At 36.7% G+C, this 22850-nt stretch overlaps 1 long non-coding RNA gene across 1 annotated transcript in view; it reads left to right on the top strand.

Moving 5' to 3' along the window:
- LOC149749517 (uncharacterized) overlaps positions 1 to 21970 on the top strand; it is a 211375-nt gene extending 189405 nt beyond the window's left edge. The window contains exon 4 of the long non-coding RNA XR_016392605.1: positions 365 to 21970. This is a non-coding gene — a long non-coding RNA (uncharacterized LOC149749517). The remainder of the gene's footprint in view (positions 1 to 364) is intronic.
- Positions 21971 to 22850: the final 880 nt, after the last annotated feature.

Raw genomic sequence — 22850 nt, 5'->3', positions numbered from 1 at the left:
TTTAAAATCTTAAAGGAAAGCTTAATAAATCCTCTTGCCCTTGGATATACAAACTATAAACTACCCTTTTTTCCTTTTTGTTTATGAAAAAGAGGGTAATACCCTCAGAGTACTTACTCAAAACATGGGGGCTACCACAACATCTAGGTTATTACAACCAACAATTAGATCCCACGACCCAACGTTATGCTTATGCCTTAGGGCTACACCTGCTACTGCCTTTCTGGTAAAGGCCACTAAGGAAATAGTCTTAAGGTCCTCTTTGACCATCTTTGTACCTCATGCTGTCAAAGCTCTCTTGAACTCATATCATTCCCAACATTTTTCAGCTAGCTGTCTTACTTCTCATGAAATTCTCTTGCAGGACCGGCAAGATGACAGAGGAGTAAGATGTGGAAATTACCTTCCTCCCCACAAATACATTAAGAATACATCTACATGTGGGACAGCACCTACAGAACAACTACTGAATGCTGATAGGGGACCTCAGACTTCCAAAAAGGCAAGAAAATCCCCACGTAACTGGTAGGGCAAAACTAAGAAAGAAAGAGGAAAGGAATTGGGATGGGACCTGCCCCTCTGGGAGGGAGCTGTGAAGGAGCAAAAGTTTCCACACACTAGGAAGAACATTCACTGGCGGGGACTGCGGGGTAGCTCTGGAACCTCAGAGGAGAGCGCAGCAACAGAGGTGCAGAGGCAGAGCGGAGAGATTCCCACACGGAGGATTGGTGCAGACCGGCACTCACCAGCCTGAGATGCTTGTCTGCTCACTTGCTGGGGTGGGTGGGGGCTGGGTGATAAGGCTTGGTCGTCAGAGGTCAGAACCCAGGGAGAGGACTGGGGTTTACTGCATGAGGACAGCCGGGGGCCGGCTAGCGCGCCAGAGGTAGTTGGCAGGGAGTCTGGGAAAAAGCCCGGGCCTGCCAGAGAGGCAAGAGACCTTTGTTGTGGGGTGCTTGAGCGGCCCGCCATAGGAACTTCCTGCTTCACACACTCACAGACAGCAGGGCAACACCTACGTGAGCACAAGCACAAGCCGTGGCTGTTATATCTGACCCCAGAGGCTGCCGTCCACCGCTGCTACCAAGAGTCCTGTGTGCAAGGCAGGTCACTGCCCACACCTTCCCAGCAGCCTGTGGAGCCCACCACTGCCAAGGGTCCTGCGATTGGGGCCAACTTCCCCAGGAAAATGCACAGCACGCCTCAGGCTCCTGCAGCTTCACGCTGGCCTCTGCCCCAGAAGGCACTCCCTGCACATCCCGATTGTGACTGCCATATCCCTCCCTCTCCCCAGCCTGAGTGAGCAAGTGAGCCCTAATCAGCTGCTGCTTTCGCACCCTTTTGCCTGTGCAGGGAACAGATGTCTGAGGGCAGCCCACTCCCAGAGGTGGGGCCAAAACCAAAGCTAAACCCCAGGGGCTGTGCAACCAAAGAAGAGAAAGGGAAATCTCCCTGTGCAGCTGCAGAAGCAGTGGATTAAATCCCTGCAATCGGCTTGGCAAGCCCTGCGTCTGTAGAATACCTGAATAGACAACAAGTTTTCCCACAATTGAGGCTGTGGGCTTTGGGGGCAAGTACATGTGGGAGTAAGGTCAGATCAGTCTGAGCTGGCCCCACAGTGCCCACAGCAGGTCCAGAGACCTACCTAGAAGTACTGGAGGACTTCCTGTGGAGGCAGGGATTGGCTGTGGCTCACTATGGGGGCAAGGACACTGACAGCTAAGGCCACAGGAAAATATCACTACTTTTTTTGTTGTTGTTCTTTTTGTATTATTCTTTTAATTTTAATTTTTTATTTACTTTTTTATGCTTTTACTTTTAGTATATTTTTATTCTATTTATTCTTTTCCTATTTCTATTGTAATTTTTCATTACACTGTTTTTTCCTTGTTTGTTTTTTCCTTTGTTTTGCTTTGTTTTCATTTTATTTTTAACTATATTTTACATTTTTCTATTTTTACTTTACTACTTTGTTGTTATATATTTTTTCTTTTGTTTTCATCTTTCATCTTTGCATTTTTTTGATTTTTGTGGGTTAGTTTTATGCTTTCATTGCCTTTTTTTAGTTTGCTTTCTGCATTTGATGTGTTTCTGGTTTTATGTTTTTTGTAGATTTTAGTGTTTGTTTTCATTTTTGGGTTTGTTTATTGATTTGGTTGCTCTCTTCTTTGTTTTCACTTTTTCTTTTCTTTTTGTGAGTGTGTGTGTATATGTTTCTTTGTGTAATTTGTCTGTTTAGTTTTGCTTTTACCACTTGTCTTGGGGTTTTGTCTGTTCGTTTTTTTTTGTTTGTTTTTTCTGGTTTCTGGGGTTTTTTGTTTGTTTGTTTTCTTCTTCCTTTTCTTCCACACCATGTGGCTTGTAGGGTCTTGGTGCTCCAGCTGGGGGTTGGGCCTGAGCCTCCAAGGAGGGAGAGCTGAGTCCAGGATTTTGGACCACCAGAGAACTCCCAGCCCCATGGAATATTAATCGGTGAGAGCTTGCCCAGAGGTCTCCATCTTAACACAAAGACCTGGCTCCACCCAATGGCCAGCAAGCTCCAGTGCTGGATGCCTCATGACAAACAGCTAGCAAGACGAGAACACAACCCCACCCATTAGCAGACAGGCTGCCTAAAGTAATACTAAGCTCACAGACACCATAAAGCACACCACCAGAAGCGGCCCTGCCCATCAGAAGAACAAGATCTACCTCCACCCACAGAATGCAGGCACCAGTCCCCCCAACCAGGAAGCCTACACAAGCCAGAGGGGACAGACAACAGAAGTAAAAGGAACTATGACCCTGCAGCCTGCAGAAAGGAGACCCCAAACACAGTAAATTAAACAAAATGAGAAGACAGAGAAATATGCAGCAGATGAAAGAGCAAGGTAAAAACCCACCAGACCAAACAAATGAAGAGGAGATCTACCTGAAAAAGAGTCTACCTGAAAAAGAATCCAGAGTAATGATAATAAAGATGATCCAAAGTCTCGGAAAGAGAATGGAGAAAATACAAGAGACATTTAACAAGGACCTAGAAAATCTAAAGAACAAACAAACACTGTTGAACAACACAATAAATGAAATTAAAAATTTTCTAGAAGGAATCAATAGGAGACTAACTGAGGCAGAAGAATGGATAAGTGAGCTGAAGGATAGAATGGTGGAAATAACTGCTGTGAAGCTGAACAAAGAAAAAAGAATGAAAAGAACTGAGGACATCTATCATTGGACATTTAGGTTGTTTCCATGTCCTGGCTATTGTAAATAGTGCTGCAATTAACACTGCGGTACATGTGTCCTTTTGAATTATGGTTTACTCAGGGTATATGCCCAGTAGTGGGATTGCTGGGTACAGATGAACCTATTTGTAGGGCAGGAATAGAGATGTAGAGGAAGAGAACGGACATGTAGACACAGTAGGGGAAGGAGAGGATGGGACGAACTGGGAGATTAGGTTTGACATAAATACACGACCATGTGTAAAAGAGATAGCTAGTGGAAACCTGCTGTATAGCACAGCGAGTTCAGATCAGTGCTCTGTGATGACCTAGATGGGTGGGGGGAGGGGAGAATGGTGGTCCAAGAGGGAGTGGATATAGGTATACATATAGCTGATTCACTTCATTGTACAGAAGAAACTAACACAAAATTGTAAAGCAATTTTACTCCAATTAAAAAAAAAAGAATTGAGGATGGTTTCAGAGACCTCTGAGATAACATTAAATGCACCCACATTTGAATTATAGGGTCCCAGAAGAAGAGAAAAAGCAAGGGTCTGAGAAAATATTTGAAGAGGTTATAGTCGAAAACTTCCCTAACATGAAAAGGAAATAGCCACCCAAGTCCAGGAAGTACACATTCCCGTACACGGTAAACACAAGGAGAAGCACACCAAGACACATATTAATCAAACTATCAAAAATTACATGCAAAGAAAAAACATTAGCACAGATTCCTGTACACGTTAAACACGAGAAGCACACCAAGACACGTATTAATCAAACTGTCAAAAATTAAATGCAAAGAAAAAACATTAAAAGCAGCAAGGGAAAAGCAACAAATAACATACAAAGGAATCCCCATAAGGTTATCAGCTGATTTTGCAGCAGAAACTCTGCAGGCCAGACGGGAGTGGCAGGATATATTTTAAATGACAAAAGAGAAAAACCTACAACCAAGATTACTCTAACCAGCAAGGATATCATTCAGATTCAATGGAGAAGTTAAAACCTTTACAGAGAAACAGAAGCTAAGAGAATTCAGCCCCATCAAACCAGTTCTACAACAAACGCTAAAGGAACTTCTCTAAGTGGGAAACATGAGAGAAGAAAAGGACCTACAAAAACAAACCCAAAACAATTAAGAAAATGGTAATAGGAACATACATATAGATAATTACCTTAAATGTGAATGGATTAAATGCTCCAACCAAAAGACACAGACTAGCTGAATGGATACAAAAACAAGACCTGTATATATTTTGTCTACAAGAGACCCACTTCCGACCTAGGGACACATAAAGACTGAAAGTGAGGGTATGGAAAAAGATATTCCAGGCAAATGGACCTCAAAAGAAAGCTGGAGTAGCAATACACAAATCAGACAAAATAGACTTTAAAATAAAGACTATTACAAGAGATAAGGAAGGATACTACATATTGATCAAGTGATCAATCCAAGAAGAAGAAATAACAATTGTAAATATTTATGCACCCAATATAGAAGCACCTGAATACATAAGGCAAATGCTAACAGCCATAAAAGGGGAAGTTGACAGTAACATGCTAATAGTATGGAACTTTAACACCCCACTCACACCAATGGACATATCATCCAAACAGAAAATAAATAAGGAAACACAAGCTTTAAGTGACACATTAGACCAGACGGACTTAACTGATACTTATAGGGCATTCCATCCACAAACAACAGAATACACTTTCTTCTCAAGTACACAAGGAACATTCACCAGGATAGTTCACATCTTGGGTCACAAGTTAAGCCTATGTAAATTTAAAAAAATTGAAATCATATCAAGCATCTTTTCTGACCACAACGCTATGAGACTAGATATAAATTACAGAAAAAAATCTGTAAAAAACACAAACACATGGAGGCTAAACAACACACTACTCAATAACCAAGAGATCACTTAAGAAATCAAAAATGAAATCAAAAAATACCTAGAAAAAAATGACAATGGAAACAGGATGACCCAAAATCTGTGGGATGCAGCAAAAGCAGTTCTAAGAGGGAAGTTTATAGCAATACAATCCTACCTCAAGAAGCAAGAAAAATCTCAAATAAACAACCTAACCTTACACCTAAAGCAATTAGTGAAAGAAGGGAAAAAAATACCACAAAGTTAGCAGACGGAAAAAAATCATAAAGATCAGATCAGAAATAAATGTAAAAGAAATGAAGGAAACAACAGCAATGATCAATAAAACTATAAACTAATTTGAAAAGATAAACAAAATTGATAAACTATTAGCCAGACTCATCAGGAATAAAAGGGAAAGACACAAATCAACAGAACTAGAAACAAAAAAGGAGAAGTAACAACTAACACTGCAGAAATACAAAAGATCATGAGAGACTACTACAAGCAACTATATGCCAATAAAATGGACAATTGGAAGAAATGGACAAATTCTAAGAAAAGTACAACCTTCCAAGACTGAGCCAGGAAGAAATAGAAAATATGAACAGACCAGTCACAAGCAGTGAAATTGAAACTGTGATTAAAAATCTTCCAACAAACGAATGCCCAGGGCCAGAAGTCTTCACAGGCTAATTCTATCAAACATTTAGAGAAGAGCTAACACCTATCCTTCTCAAACTCTTGCAAAATATAACAGAAGGAGGAACACTCCCAAACTCATTCTAGAGGCCACCCTGATACCAAAACCAGACAAAGATGTCAAAAAAAAGAAAATAACAGGCCAGTATAACTGATGAACATAGATGAAAAAGTCCTCAACAAAATACTAGCAAACAGAATCTGACAACACATTAAAATGATCATTCACCATGATCAAGTGGGGTGTATCCCAGGGAGACAAGTATTCTTCAATATAGGCAAATCAATCAATGTGATACACCAAGTTAACAAACTGAAGGATAAAAACCATATGATCACCTCAATAGATGCAGAAAATCTTTTGATAAAATTCAACACCCAATTATGATAAAAACTCTCCAGAAAGTGGGCATAGAGGGAACCTACCTCAACATAGTAAAGGCCATATATGACAAACCCACATCCAACATCATTTTCAATGGTGAAAAACTAAAAGCATTTCCTCTAAGATCCGGAAAAAGAAAAGGCTGCCCACTCTCACCACTATTATTCAACGTAGTTTTGGAAATTTTAGCCACAGCAATCAGAAAAGAAAAGAAATAAAAGGAATCCAAACTAGAAAGAAGAAGTAAAAGTGTCACTGTTTGCAGATGACATGATACTATACATAGAGAATCCTAAAGATGCCACCAGAAAACTACTAGAGCTCATCAATGAATTTGGTAAAGTAGCAGGATACAAAATTAATGCACAGAAATCTCTTGCATTCCTATGTACTAACAATGAAAAATCAGGAAGAGAAATTAAGGAAACACTCCCATTTACCACTGCAACAAAAAGAATAAAATACCTAGGAATAAACCTACCTAAGGAGCAAAAAACTGTATGCAGAACACTATAATACACTAATGACAGAAATCAAAGATGATACAAACAGATGGAGAGATATACCATGTTCTTGGATTGGAAGAATCAACATTGTGAAAATGACTATACTACACAAAGCAATCTACAGATTCAATGCAATCCCAATCAAATTACCACTGGAATTTTTCACAGAACTAGAGCAAAAAATTTTACAATTTGTATGGAAACACAAAAGACCCCGAATAACCAAAGCGATCTTGAGAAAGAAAAATGGATCTGGAGGAATCAGGCTCCTCAACGTCAGACTATACTACAAAGCGACAGTAATCAAGACAGTATGGTACTGGCACAAAAACAGAAATATAGATCAATGGAACAGGATAGAAAACCCAGAGATAAACCCATGCACTCATGGTCACCTTATCTTTGACAAAGGAGGCAAGAATATACAATGGAGAAAAGACAGCCTCTTCAATAATTGGTGCTGGGAAAACTGGACAGCTACATGTTAAAGAATGAAATTAGAACACTCTCTAACACCATACACAAGAGAAAACTCAAAATGGATTAAAGACCTAAATGTAAGGCCAGACACTATAAAACTTAGAGGAAAGCATAGGCAGAACACTCTTATGACATGAATCACAACAAGATCCTTTTGACCCACCTCCTAGAGAAATGGAAATAAAAACAAAAATAAACAACTGGGACCTGGTGAAACTTCAAAGCTTTTGCACAGCAAGGAAAACATAAACAAGACAAAAAGGAAACCCTAGAATGGGAGAAAATATTTGCAAATGAAGCAACTGACAAAGGATTAATCTCCAAAATACACAAGCAGCTCAATATCAAAAAGACAAACAACTCAGTCCAAAAGTGGGCAGAAGACCTATATAGACATTTCTCCAAAGAAGACATACAGATGGCCAACAAACACATGAAAAGATGATCAACATCACTAATCATTAGAGAAATGCAAATCAAAACTATAATGAGGTATCATCTCATACTGGTCAGAATGGCCATCATCAAAAAATCTACAAACAACCTACAAACAATGCTGGAGAGGGTGTGGAGAAATGGGAACCCTCCTGCACTGTTGGTGGGAATACAAATTGATATAGCCACTATGGAGAACAGTATGGAGGTTCCTTACAAAAACTAAAAATAGTACTACCATACGCCCCAGCAATCCCACTACTGGGCATATACCCTGAGAAAACCATAATTCAAAAAGATACGTGTATCACAGTGTTCATCGCAGCACTATCTACAATAGCCAGGACATAGAAACAACCTAAATGTCCATTGACAGATGAATGGATAAAGAAAATGTGGCACATATAGACAATGGAATATTACTCAGCCATAAAAAAAGCAAAATTGAGTTATTTGTAGTGATGTGGATAGACCTAGCATCTGTCATACAGAGTGAAGTAAGTCAGAAAGAGGAAAACAAATACTGTATGCTAACACATATATGTAGAATCTAGAAAAATGGTACTGATGAACCTAGTGGTAGGGCAGGAACAAAGATGCAGACATTGAGAATGGACTTGAGGACACAGTGGGGGAAGCGGAGGCTGGGACATAGTGAGAAAGTAACATTGACATATATACACTACCAAATGTAAAATAGATAGCTAGTGGGAAGCTGCTACATAGCACAGGGAGATCAGCTCAGTGCTTTGTGAAAACCTAGAGGGGTGAGATAGGGAGGGTAGAGGGAAGGCTCAAGAGGGAGGGGATATGTGGATATATGTATGCATATAGCTGATTCACTTTGTTGTACAGCAGAAACTAACACAATATTGTAAAGCATTTATACTTCAATAAAAATGTATAAAAAATATTCTCTTGCTAACCAACCTCCATGTCACTCTCATTCATCATAACAACCTCAATCCAGTTACTCCTTTTCCTCCTTCCATGGACAAAACCTCCCATATCTATTTGAGTTTGATGAATCACCTATCAACCCCTTGTAATGAGTTATAAGAAACCCACTTGACAAATGTTGATTGTTCATGGTTTACTGATGGCTCTTACTTGAAAAATGAAAACGGCAAATATTGTGCTATATATGCAATATGAACTCCTTTTGAGGTCTTTGTGGCTGCACCCCTACCTTTGTCCACTTTAGCCCAACAAGCTGAATGATACGCTTTTATTCAAGCATGTATTCTAGCAGAAGGTAAAATTGCAAACGTCTATACTGGTATTTGTCATGCCTTGGAGTAGCCCATGATCTTGGAATGTTATAGAAACATGATTTCTTTACTTCCAGTGGAGACAAATTTTAAAATGGTCCTTATGTCCAAAAGTTGAGTTGCCATACTCTGGCATGCAGCTTTGGCTATTATTAAAGTCCCTGGGCATTCTCTCTGGAATCCAAAGTAAAGCACCTCACTGATATCTCTGCAAAAATGCTGCTCTTATAGGATCCACAGACCAAACCTCTCTCATGGTCCAGAAAACTACTTCCTCTAGTGACAACCTAAGAGAATTCACCAGGGAAATACAACAACTGGCCCCTGAAGAAGAAAAAGAAAATTGGAGATCTAAGGTCTGCTGGTATCATGAAGAAAAGAAACTCTGGTTCAGACCCAGTAACAAACTGGTCCTTCTAGAAAATTTAACATTTCTATTACTATTATACCTAAATTAAATCATTGGCCTACTGATAAAATGATAATGTCATGAATCAGTATTGGTGGGGAAACATTGATAAGGCTGCAGAAAGCACTTATCTTGCTTGTTCCATGTGTTCTAAATTTAACCCAGGGAAACCTATCCAAACTATTCCTGGATATTTTCACTTACCCAATGAATCATCTGAGATTTGGGAAACGGATTTCATGCAATCACCCCCACTCATGAATGTTCTGCTAATGGTTTGTATATTTTCACATTGGACTGAAGTTTTTCATGAAGATATGTGACTGCTTCTTCTGTAGCTAAATCCCATTAGAAAAGGTTACTTCCAGTTGGGGAACCCCCCCCTTGAACTTCATAGTGATTGGAGAATCCACTTTACTTATCAAATATTTTGACAAGTCTGTGTTGTCTGGCCAGTTCTGTAGCACCTTCATTGTGCGTATCATGCTTAGTCTTCAGGACTGGCCAAGCATACAGATCTAATTATTAAGATTCAGTTAGCTGAATTAGTTGAAACCCTCCAAATACCCTGGCCAAGAGTATTACTGTTGGTTCTTCTAAATCTTAGATCTACTTCCCTCAGGATGCAAAAACTTATGTCTTTTGAAATAATTACAAGACAGCTGATGCACTTAGCCTCCCACTTCTTTTGACCCGCAGCTAATAAAGAAGGCTATCTTTCAATTTTGCAAAGGCCTAATCAAGCCCATAGAAAATAACCATGCTCTGATTAGGCAATCTTTCCACAGTGCACTTCCAGGAGACGAAGATGTCAAACATCACACCTTACAGCCCAGAGGTTTCATCTGTCAGACAAAAAGACTCTTCTTTAACCTTGCTGGAAGGGACCCTGCCTTAGGTGATATTAACTAATCCTGATGCAGCCAAACTTCAAGGATTCATGTGTCACAACTAAAGAAGCCCCCAAATCTGAAGAGACATGTATACTAACTTGTGACCTAAAGCTGAAAATTTCTAGGGACTGAAGTAGATGGCATGTGAAGTAGACAGCTTACCTAAGATATATGGAGCAGGCCTGCATAACTTATATTTTTTTTCTTCTCATAGAGTGAGAAGAATCATGTCATGTCATTCAGGCCTTCAATTGTTCTTTCCCTTGTTTTCCTACTGCCCTTTAGTTTAGCTTTAGCACATCCTTGTATCCACACCTTACAAAAATTCTCTGATTCTACTAAACTTACTGATGGTTAGATTTGTGCCAGAGTAAACAATACTCATGATGAACATGGACTGGTGGTGTAGCTTCTGTCTTTAGAAGGACAGTAAAACATGTGGTAAAGATGTAGGATTTTCCTTTGGTAGCTTTGAAACCGCACATGTCCTCCCTTCCAGAAGATTGGCACCAGATATTATGGCTTTTCATTGGGTACCCCCAACTCGTAAAGGAATGCCCCTCACTCAGGTCTGGACTCTTATCCCAAATTTTTCTTTATGTTTCAAAAACAATGATGAGCATGGCAAAACTCTAGGGTATCTCCCACTGAAAAATCGTAACTGTAATATTTTATATATCTTTGGGAACATGAATTCACTCCCCATTGGAATATACAAGCTTATATCATCTCCTCCCTTAATGTAACTCCATAATGGAAATGAAAACAGTAATAATACTGGGAAAAGAGAAGCTGATGTTCTCCCACTCAATGGTATGTTACTGGGAATTGACCAAAAATCTGGTGAATGGTGGAAACTTAATTAAACTTGTTTCTCCCCTAAAGATCTTCCAGACCTCCACCAAAATCTTACTTATACTAGATCAGTTCAGTTGTTCAGATCTACAGAAATTTAAGGTGCTCAAATAAACATTCTCATAATGTGAATGGACCAAATTATCATGTGCTCTGTATAATAAGTATATTTATGATCATGAGACGCCTTCTTTCATTCCAGGAAAAGGAATCTAAGCAAAGGGACCCAATTATGCCTTATCCTTACAAGACATTGGGCATTTTTTTTTCATGTGGAAAAAAATGTATACTCTATCCTTCCTCTTAATTGGAAGGTACACTGTGTGATTGTTGCCCTCACGCATGATTCCAAAATTAGAAAAACTCTTCCTTCTACTTCTTATATACCTAATCTGGGATTTTTCTCTTATTAACTTAAAAAGATACATCAGAGCTGGGAAGGTTATAGTTTGGGTGAATGACTAAAAATAACAATACAGTAGACAGAAAGGGCTTGGGCATGCATTCACCAAAAGCTTTTTCCTTAGGTTGGAACAGCAGAATTTGAAAACGAATTCACAATCCTTTTATAGTTATGTCTACCACTTTCAGTGCTTCTGTCCAAGCTTTTAAATATCAACAAACACAAATAAATAGCCTTTCAAAAGCAGTACTAAAAAACCTCAGAGACTGAATATCTCCTCATTGCTCAGCAAGGGGGAACTTGTGCCCTACTTCACCAAGAATGTTGTCAATAGCTCAGGAAAATAACACAAGAACTAAAAATAACAAAGGACAATACCAAGCAGAAGTTGGCCAAGCTCCTGAACCCTGGGACACTTTTGATCTATTAAACATAAATAGGGAAACTGGTTGAGAAGCATATTTCAATCGATAGCTATCATTGGGCTTCTGGTCATCAGTTTATTTCCACTATTTTTTAATAGTAAACAAATACCTTCCTCACAAATGTATGTACAAATTTAAATTCTTTTCCTTTCAAAGGCTTTTCCTGAAACTCGACTGACCATGGAAACTAAACCATCCACCATAGAAAGACATAACTGAGATTCTTCTTTTTTCAATCCTTTCAAATGAAGCCAATGAAACTCCCCATCATTTTCCTCCTCTGTGGGACAAGACATCTGAGCATGATCCTCCTCAGCTTCATGAGAAAAATACCTGAGGACAGCTCTCCTCAGATCCATGGGACATATAATGCAATCCACCTAAAAAAAACTATACCTTTGACAAAAATTAACAGCTGAATGATACTTGATCAGAGATGCTTTTCGCAAAAGATCTTGAACAAAAGGGGAAAATGCGAAGGAACGAAACCAGAGAATATAAAATGGAAAGTCTCACACATGTACCCTCAGGAAAACAAAACTTAAGGACAGAGAGATTGACTTCCTGTAAGTGCTTGATTTACAGAAAACTGATAATATTGGAACTTTCTTAAATGACAGAGAGTTGGTCAGGGATTACCTGATTACCTAGCTTTGTTAAATGACAGGGAGTTGGTCAGTTGGTCAGACATTACCTCATATCAACCTTGAGAAACTTTGCTTATGCTTACCAGAGGCATGAGATGACCCAATCAGGTTGGTCTCAGAAAATAAGCTGAATTGAGCTTTGTTTGTGTGACTGGACTGGTTTTGTCTGCTCAGGGAATTTTCAAAGCAGTTCTCCATTTGTTTTTTATTTCAACCAACTCTCATTTAACTCTCCCCTCTACGTTCTCTGCACATATTTACAGCCTACCCCAAACCCTCAGCTGACTCACCTGTATCTTGTTATTTGCATGTCCTGAATTACAATTCCTCTGCTATTCCCAAATAAACACATTTTTGTTTTGACAATTTTGAACTTGCCTCATTTTACCTTTTTGTTTAGGTCAACAGCCAGAACTGCTAGCAATCATATATTGGAATTAAGCACATTTTATCTTAATTAAAGCTCCTTCCTATTTTTAAAATTTACTTCAGCCAAAACTTTAGAATTAGAATTTCTAACAAATATTTTAGAAATGGAATGTAATATTTAAAATTTTAACTTTGGTCTTATTAGTTATTAGATTGATCACAGGGATTTCAATCTTAATGAAAAAGCACTCTGCACCATTTAAATTCTGGGTCACTTCAGAATTTAATAGCATTATTGTCTGTTTATTTGAAAAAACACAATTTGGGGGCATCACAGTTTATTGTTTCCCATGTTCTTACTTATATATTGAATCCCAAACTTTATATTAAAATGTAATCTTTTTAATAAAGCAGGGAAATTAAAATGGCCAGATTTTAGATTAAAAATTATTCTTATTAAAACACATATATAAAGTATAACTGAAAATCCTGAAAACAATGAAATACTGAAAAAAATCATTGTGTCTAGAAGGACAATCAAAAAATAAAATTTAATTTTTTGTATGGAATGTTACACAGATGGCCTTTTTTGTAGAAAGGGTTGGTTTTCATTAATACTATGACAGTTTTACATAGTGTCATATTTTTATTAATTTTTTACCTCATATTTCAGATCAGCCAAATTTTCTAGTATGAAAATATTCATCCTGTAGAGAATAAATTTAATCTTACCTTAAATGTTGAAAATTCTGAAAATAAAAATTATGTAAAACTCTTCAAATATATTGAATGTAAACTCAAAAAGATATTAACAATTATATCTTTTATTTTAAATTATGGTTTTGTGGAACTGAATGTTACATTGCTTCAGCCATTTCAGAAATTAGTTTTATTATACAGTATATTTAAAATAACAAATGACTTTCTGTATATAAAAGCATGTGTTTTTGACACTAACAGTGAAAAGTGGCATCTCATGTTTTTATTTGCTTTTCCTCAAGAGTAATGATGTTATAGTCTTTCATGTGTTTTCATTATTAAAGCTTATGTTATGATAATAGACTTGTAAAACTTATATGTAATGGATTTATTTTAAAATTATTTATTTTGGGGTAGAAAATATTTAATTTTTAAAAATAAATTTCAACAAAGTATAATTTATGTTCAGTAGTTCTTTTAGTTTTACAAATGTCCACTGAAATCTCTGACACAATCACATATAGAATGTTACATTTTGTAGACCATCCCTACCACCCTCCATGCCTGGAACGACAACTGCTCTGCTTTTGACTAGAGGTTAATTTGTACTTACTAGAATTTTATATAAACGGAAGTATATAATATGTATTTATTTATGTCTTTCACTAATATAACTTATCGGTGTCTTCAAGTATATAAGTAATTCATTTATTTTTATTGGTCAGTATTATCCCATTGTCAGATATACATTTTGTTCATCCATTCATCTTTTGATAGGTATTTCAGTGGTTTTAAATTTTGGTTGTTGCAGCCAAAGCTGCTACAGAAATGCATGTACAAGTCTTTGTTAAAACATACCTTGTCAGTTCATTTGTTTATATACTTAAGAGTGGAATGGTTGTGTCACAAGATAACTGTGTTTTACTCTTTTCAAAAATTGCCAAACAATTCTTCAAAGTGGTTTTACCCTTTTACATCACTGGCAAGACTGTATGAGAGTTCTAGTTGCTCTAAATCCTTGTAAATTCTGGGCATTGTTTGTTTTGTTATTATAAAAGATATGTACTAATACCTTAGTGTGGATTTAAATTGTGTTACTGAAGAATAATGTTGAGAATCCAATTATGTGGTTTTTGTTCATTTGTTTATCATTCTTATGAATTGTCTCTTCAAATCTTTTGCTCGTTTTTTAAAAAATTTGGTACGTTTGTTTTTTTAATATTTAGTTGAAGTATATATATATATATATATATATATATTTGACACATGTCAAATAATAAACTTTTATATCTAGGAACTTTCTTACCTGGAAAGAAGACAGAAAGCACAGGTAAGTTTGTATGTGTGAAATCATCTCCTTAAAGATAGAAACATACAAAGGAATTTGTCCTTTAGATCATTATGCAATACCAATCTTTTTAAAATTCTAACAGTGCATTATTTATAAGTTGACAAGGTGGTAATAAAATTTTTATTAAAATAAATTATCAAGAATAGTTAAATAACATAAAATGATACATAGGATTTTTAAAGCTAGAATAGTAAAACTGTCATGGTGTGCAGTGATACCCATGGAAAAGAATGTGTAGCTCAAAAACAGACATACACTGCAGATGGTATGTGTGATATACAGCATATTGGGCATTGCAAATCAGTAGGAAAAAAGATGGTTTTGATAAACCATAATAGGATAATTGGTTATCCATATGGCAAATAAATATAATTAAATATCCTTCTCATGTTAAATATATTTTTCTTTAAATACTTGACTATGAATAGCAAAATAATTTAGACAGAATGAAGAAAAATATGTTATTAAGAGAGTTAAGAATTTTTTAAACTGACCAAAAAAAACTTTCTCTTGAAAGACTAGCAACAAATAGAAAGAAGTGCAAACAGCTCATAATGTGACAACAGATTACTATCCAGCAATATGAAGAATTTACAGAAGTTCATAGATGACAATTCAAAATCCAATAGAAGAACAAGTGAAGAATATCTTGTAAATGCAAATTTTATAATAGGAAAACTTAATGGCTAACTAAACATACAAAAACAAAATTTGTTAAATGCAAGATAAAAAAATAACCATGTCACACCCATTAATAGATGTATGTGTGTGTGTATATATATATATATGTATATATAGTACCACAATATGCCAACTGTCTCACCAATACAAAGTATTGACACAGAGAAAGAAACAGGGGCACTCATAGATCACTTAATATGTTGGAGAATAACTTGGTAAAAGAGTTTACTTGAAAATTCACAGGCCTTATGGCAGAACAGTTGCAATTATAAGTACATAGTGAAATGTGCATATGAGTCCGAAGAACCATATATGATGAAATTACTGAGACACGTATTTAAAATAATGGCCAAAACTTCAATATCCCTTTGCAGAAAGATAAATAAGTAAATCAAAACATGCTCATGTATATGAGTCTCACGGATGGAGACAAGTTGGCAGAGTAGAAGGATGTGAGCTTATCTTTTCTTACAAAAATATCAAAATCACAATTAACTGCTGAACAGCCATTGACAAAAAAGCACTGGAATCTACCAAAAAAAGATATCCTACATCCAAAGACAAAGAAGCCACAATGAGACGGTAGGAGGGACGCAACTGTGATAAAATCAAATCCCATACCTGCTGGTGGGCAACCCACAAACTGGAAAATAATTATACCACAGAAGTTCTCCCATAGGGTGAAAATTCTGAGATCCACATAAGGCTCCTCAGCCTGGGCATCTGGCAATGGGAGGAGGAGCCCCCAGAGAATCTGGCTTTGAAGGCCAGTGGGAATTCCACAGGACTGGGGGAAACAGAAACTCCACTCTTGGAGGGTGCACACAAGGTCTCATGCACACCAGCACCTAGGGAAAAAAACAGTCACCTCATAAGAGACTGCACCAGACCTACATGCTAGTATTGGAGGGTCTCCTGCAGAGATGAGGGGCAGCTGTGGCTCACTGCAGAGATGAAGACACAGGTAGTGGCAGTCCTAGGGAGTACTCATTGGCGTGAGCCCTCCAGAGGCCACCAATGTCTCCCCAAGACCTGGCCCCACCCAACAGGCTGTAGGCTCCAGTGCCAAGATGCCTCAAGTCAAACAACAAACAAGGCAGGAACACAGATCCCCTCATCAGACAGGCTGCTTAAAGTCTTCCTGAGCATAGTGTTGCCCACCAGAGGGACAATATGCAGCTCCACCCACCAGTGGGTAGGTACCAGACTCTCCCACCAGGAAGCCTGCACAAGCCTCTTAGACAGCCTTATCCACCAGGGGGCAGACAGCAGAAGCAAGAATAACTACAATTCTGCAGCCTGTGGAACGGAAACCGCAATCATAGCAAGTTAGATAAAATGAGATAGCAGAAAAATATGTTCCTGATGAAGGAGCAAGGTAAAACCCCAGAATAACAACTAAGTGAAGTGGAGATAGAAAACCTGCCCCCAAAATAATTCAGAGTAACGATAGTAAAGATGATCTGAGGTCTTGGAAAAAGAATGAAGGCAGAGATCAAGAATATACAAGCAATGTTTAACAAAGACCTAGAACAACTAAAGAACAAACAGAGATGAGTGATACAGTAACTGAAATGAAAAAATACACTAGAAGGAATCAATAGCAGAATAACTGAACCAAAAGAACAGATAAGTGACCTGGAAGACAGAATGGTGGAAATCACTACTGCAGAACAGAATAATAAAAAAAAATGCTTGAAAAGAATACAGTTTCAGAGATCTCTGGGACAACACTAAACACACCAACATCTGCATTATAGAGGTTCCAGAGGGGAAGACAGAGAGAAATGACCTGAGAAAATACTGAAAGAGATAATAGCTGAAGATTTCCCTGACATGGAAAAGGAAACAGTCACCCAAGTCCAGGAAGTGCAGAGAGTCCCAGGCAGGATAAACCCAGGGAAGAACACACTGAGACACATAGTAATCAAACTGACAAAAATTAATGACAAAGAAAAAATATTAAAAGCAACAGGGAAAAGCAACAAATAACATACAAGGGATTTCACATAAGGTTATCAGCTGATTTCTCAGCAGAAACTCTGCAGGCCAGAAGGGAGTGACACAATATTTTTAAAATGATGAGAGGGAATAACCTACAACCAAGAATATTCTACCCAGCAAGGCTCTCATTCAGATTCAATGGAGACATCAAAAGGTTTACAGATGAGCAAAAGCTAAGAGAATTCAGCACCACCAGACCAACTTTGCAACAAATGCTAAAGGAATTTCTGTAAGTGGAAAGTAAAAGGCCACAACTAGAAACAAGAAAATTATTAATGGAAAAGCTCACCAGTAAAGGCAAACATACAGTAAAGGTAGGAAATCATCCACACATAAATATGATATCAAAACCAGCAATTGTGACAAGAGGAGAGCACAAATAAAAAATATTGCAAATGCATTTGAAATTAAAAGACCAGCAACATAAAACAATCTTGTTTATACATAGACTGCTATATCAAAACCTCATGGTAACTGCAAACTGAAATTCTACAATAGATACACACACAAAAGGAAAAGGAATCCAAACACAACACTAAAGTTAGCCATCAAATCACAAGAGAACAAAAGAGAAAGGGGAAAAAAAGACCAAAAACAAATCCAAAACAATTAACAAAATGGCAATAAGAATATACATATTGATAATTACCTTAAATGTAAATGTTCCAACCAAAAGACATAGACTGGCTGAATGGATACAGAAACAAGACCCATGTGTATGCTGTCTACAAGAGACCACTTCAGATCTAGGGACACATACAGACTGAAAGTGAGGGAATGGAAAAATGTATTCCATGCAAATGGAAATCAAAATAAAGCTGGAGTAGCAATACTCATATCAGACAAACTAGGCTCTAAAATAAAGTCTTTTACAAGAGACAAAGAAGGACACTACATAATGATCAAGTGATCAATCCAAGAAGATATAACCATTGTAAATATATGCTCACCCAATATAGGAGCACCTCAATATATAAGGCAAATACTAACAGCCATAAAGAGAAATCAATGCTAACATGATAATAGTGGGGCACTTTAATAACCCACTTTCATCAATGGACACATCATCCAGACAGAAGACAACCAAGGAAACACAGGCCTTAAATAACACATTAGACCAGGTAGAATCCATTGATATTTATAGAGCATTCCATCCAAAAGCAGCAGAATACACATTATTCTCAAGTGCCCATGGAACATCTTCCAGGTTTGATCACATGCTGGGCCACAAAGCAAGCCTCGGTAAATTTAAGAAAATTGAAATCATACCAAGCTTATCTTTTCCAGCCACAATGCGATGAGATTAGAAATAAACTTCAAGAAAAAATCTGTAAAAACACAAACACAAGGAGGCTAAACAATATGCTACTAATAACCAGTGGATCACTGAAGAAATCAAAGAGATAATTAAAATAATACTTAGAGACAAACGACAGTGAAAGCACAATGATCTCAAATCCTATGGGATGCAGCAAAAGTAGTCCTAAGAGGGAAGTTTATAGCAATACAATCTTACCTCAGGAAATAAGAAAAATCTCAAACAACCTAAACTTACACCTAAAGCAACTAGAGAAAGAAGAACAAACAAAACCCAAAATTAGTAAAAGAAATCATAAAGACCAGAGCACAAATAAATGAGATAGAGATGAAGAAAACAACAGAAAAGATCAATGAAACTAAAAGCTAGTTCTTTGAAAAGATAAACAAAATTGATAAACCTTGAGCCAGATTCATCAAGAAAAAAAGGGAGAGGGCTCAAGTCAATAAAGTTAGAAATGAAAAAGAAGTTACAATGGACACCACAGAAATACAAAGCATCATAAGAGACCACTACAAGGAGATATATAGCAATAAAATGGACAACCTAGAAGAAATGGACAAATTCTTAGAAACATACAACCTTCTAAGACTGAACAGGAAGAAATGGAAAATATGAACAGACCAATCAAAAGTACTGAAATTGAAACTGATTTTAAAACTCCCAACAAACAAAAGTCCAGTATCAAATAGCTTCACTGGAAAATTCTATCAAACATTTAGAGAAGAACTAACACCTATCCTTCTCAAACTATTCCCAAAAATTGCAGATGAAGGAACACTCCTAAACTCATTCTGTGAGGGCACAATCACCCTGATACCAAAACCAGACAAAAGTACCACAAAAGATAAAATTATAGGCCAATATCACTGATGAAAAGAGATGCAAAAATCCTCAACAAAATACTAGCAAACCGAATCCAACAACACATTAAAAGGATCATACACTATGAGCAAGTGGGATTTATCCCAGGGATGCAATGATTTTTCAATATCCGCAAATCAATCAGTGTGATACATCACATCAATAAATTGAAGAATAAAAGTCACATTATCATCTCAATAGATGTAGAAAAACCTTTTGACAAAATTCAACAATTTATAATAAAAACTCTCCAGAAAGTGGGCATAGAGGGAACACACCTCAACATAATAAAGGCCATATATGACAAACCTAGAGCTAAAATCATAATCAATGGTGAAAAGCTGAAATCATTTCCTCTAAGGTCAGGAACAAGACAAGGATGTCCACTCTTGCCACTTTTATGAAACATAGTTTTGGAAGTCCTAGCCACAGCAATCAGAAAAGAAAAAACAAATAAATGGACCCAAATTATAAAAGAAGAAGTAAAACTGTCACTGTTTGCAGATGACATGATACTATATCCTAAAGATGCTACCAGAAAACTACTAGAGCTCATCAATGAATCAGTAAAGTTGCAGGATACCCAGAAGTCTGTTGCATTTCTATATACTAACAATGAAAGATTGAAAAGAGAAATTAAAGAAACAATCCCATTTACCATCACCTCAAAAAGAATAAAATACCTAGGAATAAACCTACCTAAGGAGACAAAAGCCCTGCAGTCCAAAAACTATAAGACACTGATGAAAGAAATCAAAGGTGACACAAACGGATGGAAAGATATTCCATGTTCTTGGATTGTAAGAATATTATCAAAATGACTATATTACCCAAGGCAATCTGCAGATTCAATGTAATCCCTGTCAAATTACCAATGGCACTTTTCACAGAGCTAGAACAAAAAAGTCTTAAAATCTGTATGGAGACACAAAAGATCCTGAATAACCCAAGCAATCTTGAGAAAGAGAAACAGATGGAGCAATCAGGCTCCCTGATTTCTAACTATACTACAAAGCCACAGTCATCAAAACAGTATGGTAGTGGCACAAAAACAGAAATATAGATAAATGGAACAGGAAAGAAAGTCCAGAGATAAACCCACACACCTGTGGTCATCTAATCTATGACAAAGAAGGCAAAACTATACAATGGAGAAAAGAAAGTCTCTTCAATAAATGGTGCTGGGAAAACTGGACAGCTTCATGTAAATAAAAAAAAAAAATGGATAAAAGACCTAAATGTAGGACCAGATACTATAAAACTCTTAGGGGAAAACATAGGCAGAATGCTTTGTGACATAAATTCCAGTAATATTTTTCCTTATCTCCTAGAGTAATGGAAATAAAAACAAAAATAAACAAATGGGGCCTAATTAGACTCAAAAGCTTTTGCACATCAATGGAAACCATAAACAAAATGAAAAGACAAACCCATAGAATGGGAGAAAATATTTGCAAACAATGTGACCAACAAGGGATTAATCTCCAGAATTTACAAGCAGCTCATGTGGCTCAATATCAAAAAGCAAACAATCTAATCAAAAAGTGGGCAGAAGACCTAAATTGACATTTCTGCAAAGAAGACATGCAGATGGCCAAGAGTCACATGAAAGTTGCTTAACATTGCTAAGTATTAGAAAAAGGCAAAGCAAACTACAATAAGATATCACCTCACACCAGTCAGAATGGCCATCATCAAAAAATCTGCAAACAATAAATGCTGGAGAGGGTGTGAAGAAAAGGGAACCCTCTACACTGTTGGTGGGAATGTAAATTGGTACAGCCACTATGGAGAACAGTATGGAGGTTCCTTAAGAAACTAAAAATAGAGCTACCATATGATCCAGCAATCCCACTCCTGGGCGTATGTCTGGAGAAAAACATGGTTTGAATTGATACATGCACCCAATGTTCATGGCAGCACTGCCCACAATATCCAAGACATGGAAGCAACCTAAATGTCCACCAAAAGAGAATGGATAAAGATGAAGTGGTACATATATACAATGGTATATTACCCAGCCATAAAAAAAGAATGAAATAATGCCATTTGCAGCAACACAGATGGATCTGTAGATTATCATACTAAATGAAGTAAGTCAGACAAAGTCAAATATATTATGATATCGTTTATATGTGGAATCTTAAAATAATGATACAAATGAACTTATTTACAAAACAAACAGACTGACAGACTTAGAGCATGAACCTTTGGTTACCAGGGAGGGAGGGGTGGGGGTAGGGATAGATAGGGAGTTTGAGATTGACACGTACACACTGCTATATTTAAAACAGATAACTAACAAGGACCTACTGTATAGCACAGGGAACTCTGCTCAAGATTCCATAATAACCTAAATGGGAAAGGAATTTGAAAAAGAACTGATACATGTATATGTATAACTGAATCACTTTGCTGTACACCTGAAACTAACACAACATTGTTAATCAATGATACTCCAATATAAATAAAAATTAAAAAAAGAGATTCCTTAAAAAAAATAAAACATACACATCTTGACATTAAAATACTGAAAAAAAATCCATGTTCCAGAAGGATATCAACAATATATTATTCATATGAAGTTTATAAATTAATAGAAGCCTACTATGTATTTTAATTAACATTATTTATATATGAGTTCATTAAGTTACTCTTTATTAACACATTTATACATATTTATAGTAATAATATATAAGTGAATTCCTAAGAAGATGAAAAACATGGAAATTTATAGAAATGAGGGGAATTGTAGAGGAGTAGGAATAGTTATCTAAAATCTATGAGAGTGAAAGGAACTGTAATTGCTAACTCTAATTTTTCTTCCTTTTTTTTTTTTTACAGGCATATAAATGCCAATAATTTTTAAAATCTCATACTTGGTATGTGCCTGAAAGTTACCAGCCATACCTTTTATTTATTTGAATATTATTTTATAAGATTGCAATTAACATTAAAATGGAAACAAAAAAATGTGTAGACATAGATTTTTATAGAGCGAGTTCCATGGAGGCCAATGCAAGGAGGGGAGACATTTTGAGAAAGAATTACTTTGAACTTGACTTGC

This window comes from Delphinapterus leucas, chromosome 3 (assembly GCF_059928025.1).
Source record: "Delphinapterus leucas isolate spDelLeu-1000000601 "Yukka" chromosome 3, BTC_Dleu_Yukka2, whole genome shotgun sequence".
Taxonomy (NCBI): Eukaryota; Metazoa; Chordata; class Mammalia; order Artiodactyla; family Monodontidae; genus Delphinapterus; species Delphinapterus leucas.
Note: the sequence above shows the minus strand (reverse complement) of the source record. Positions and strands in the feature narration are given on the sequence as shown.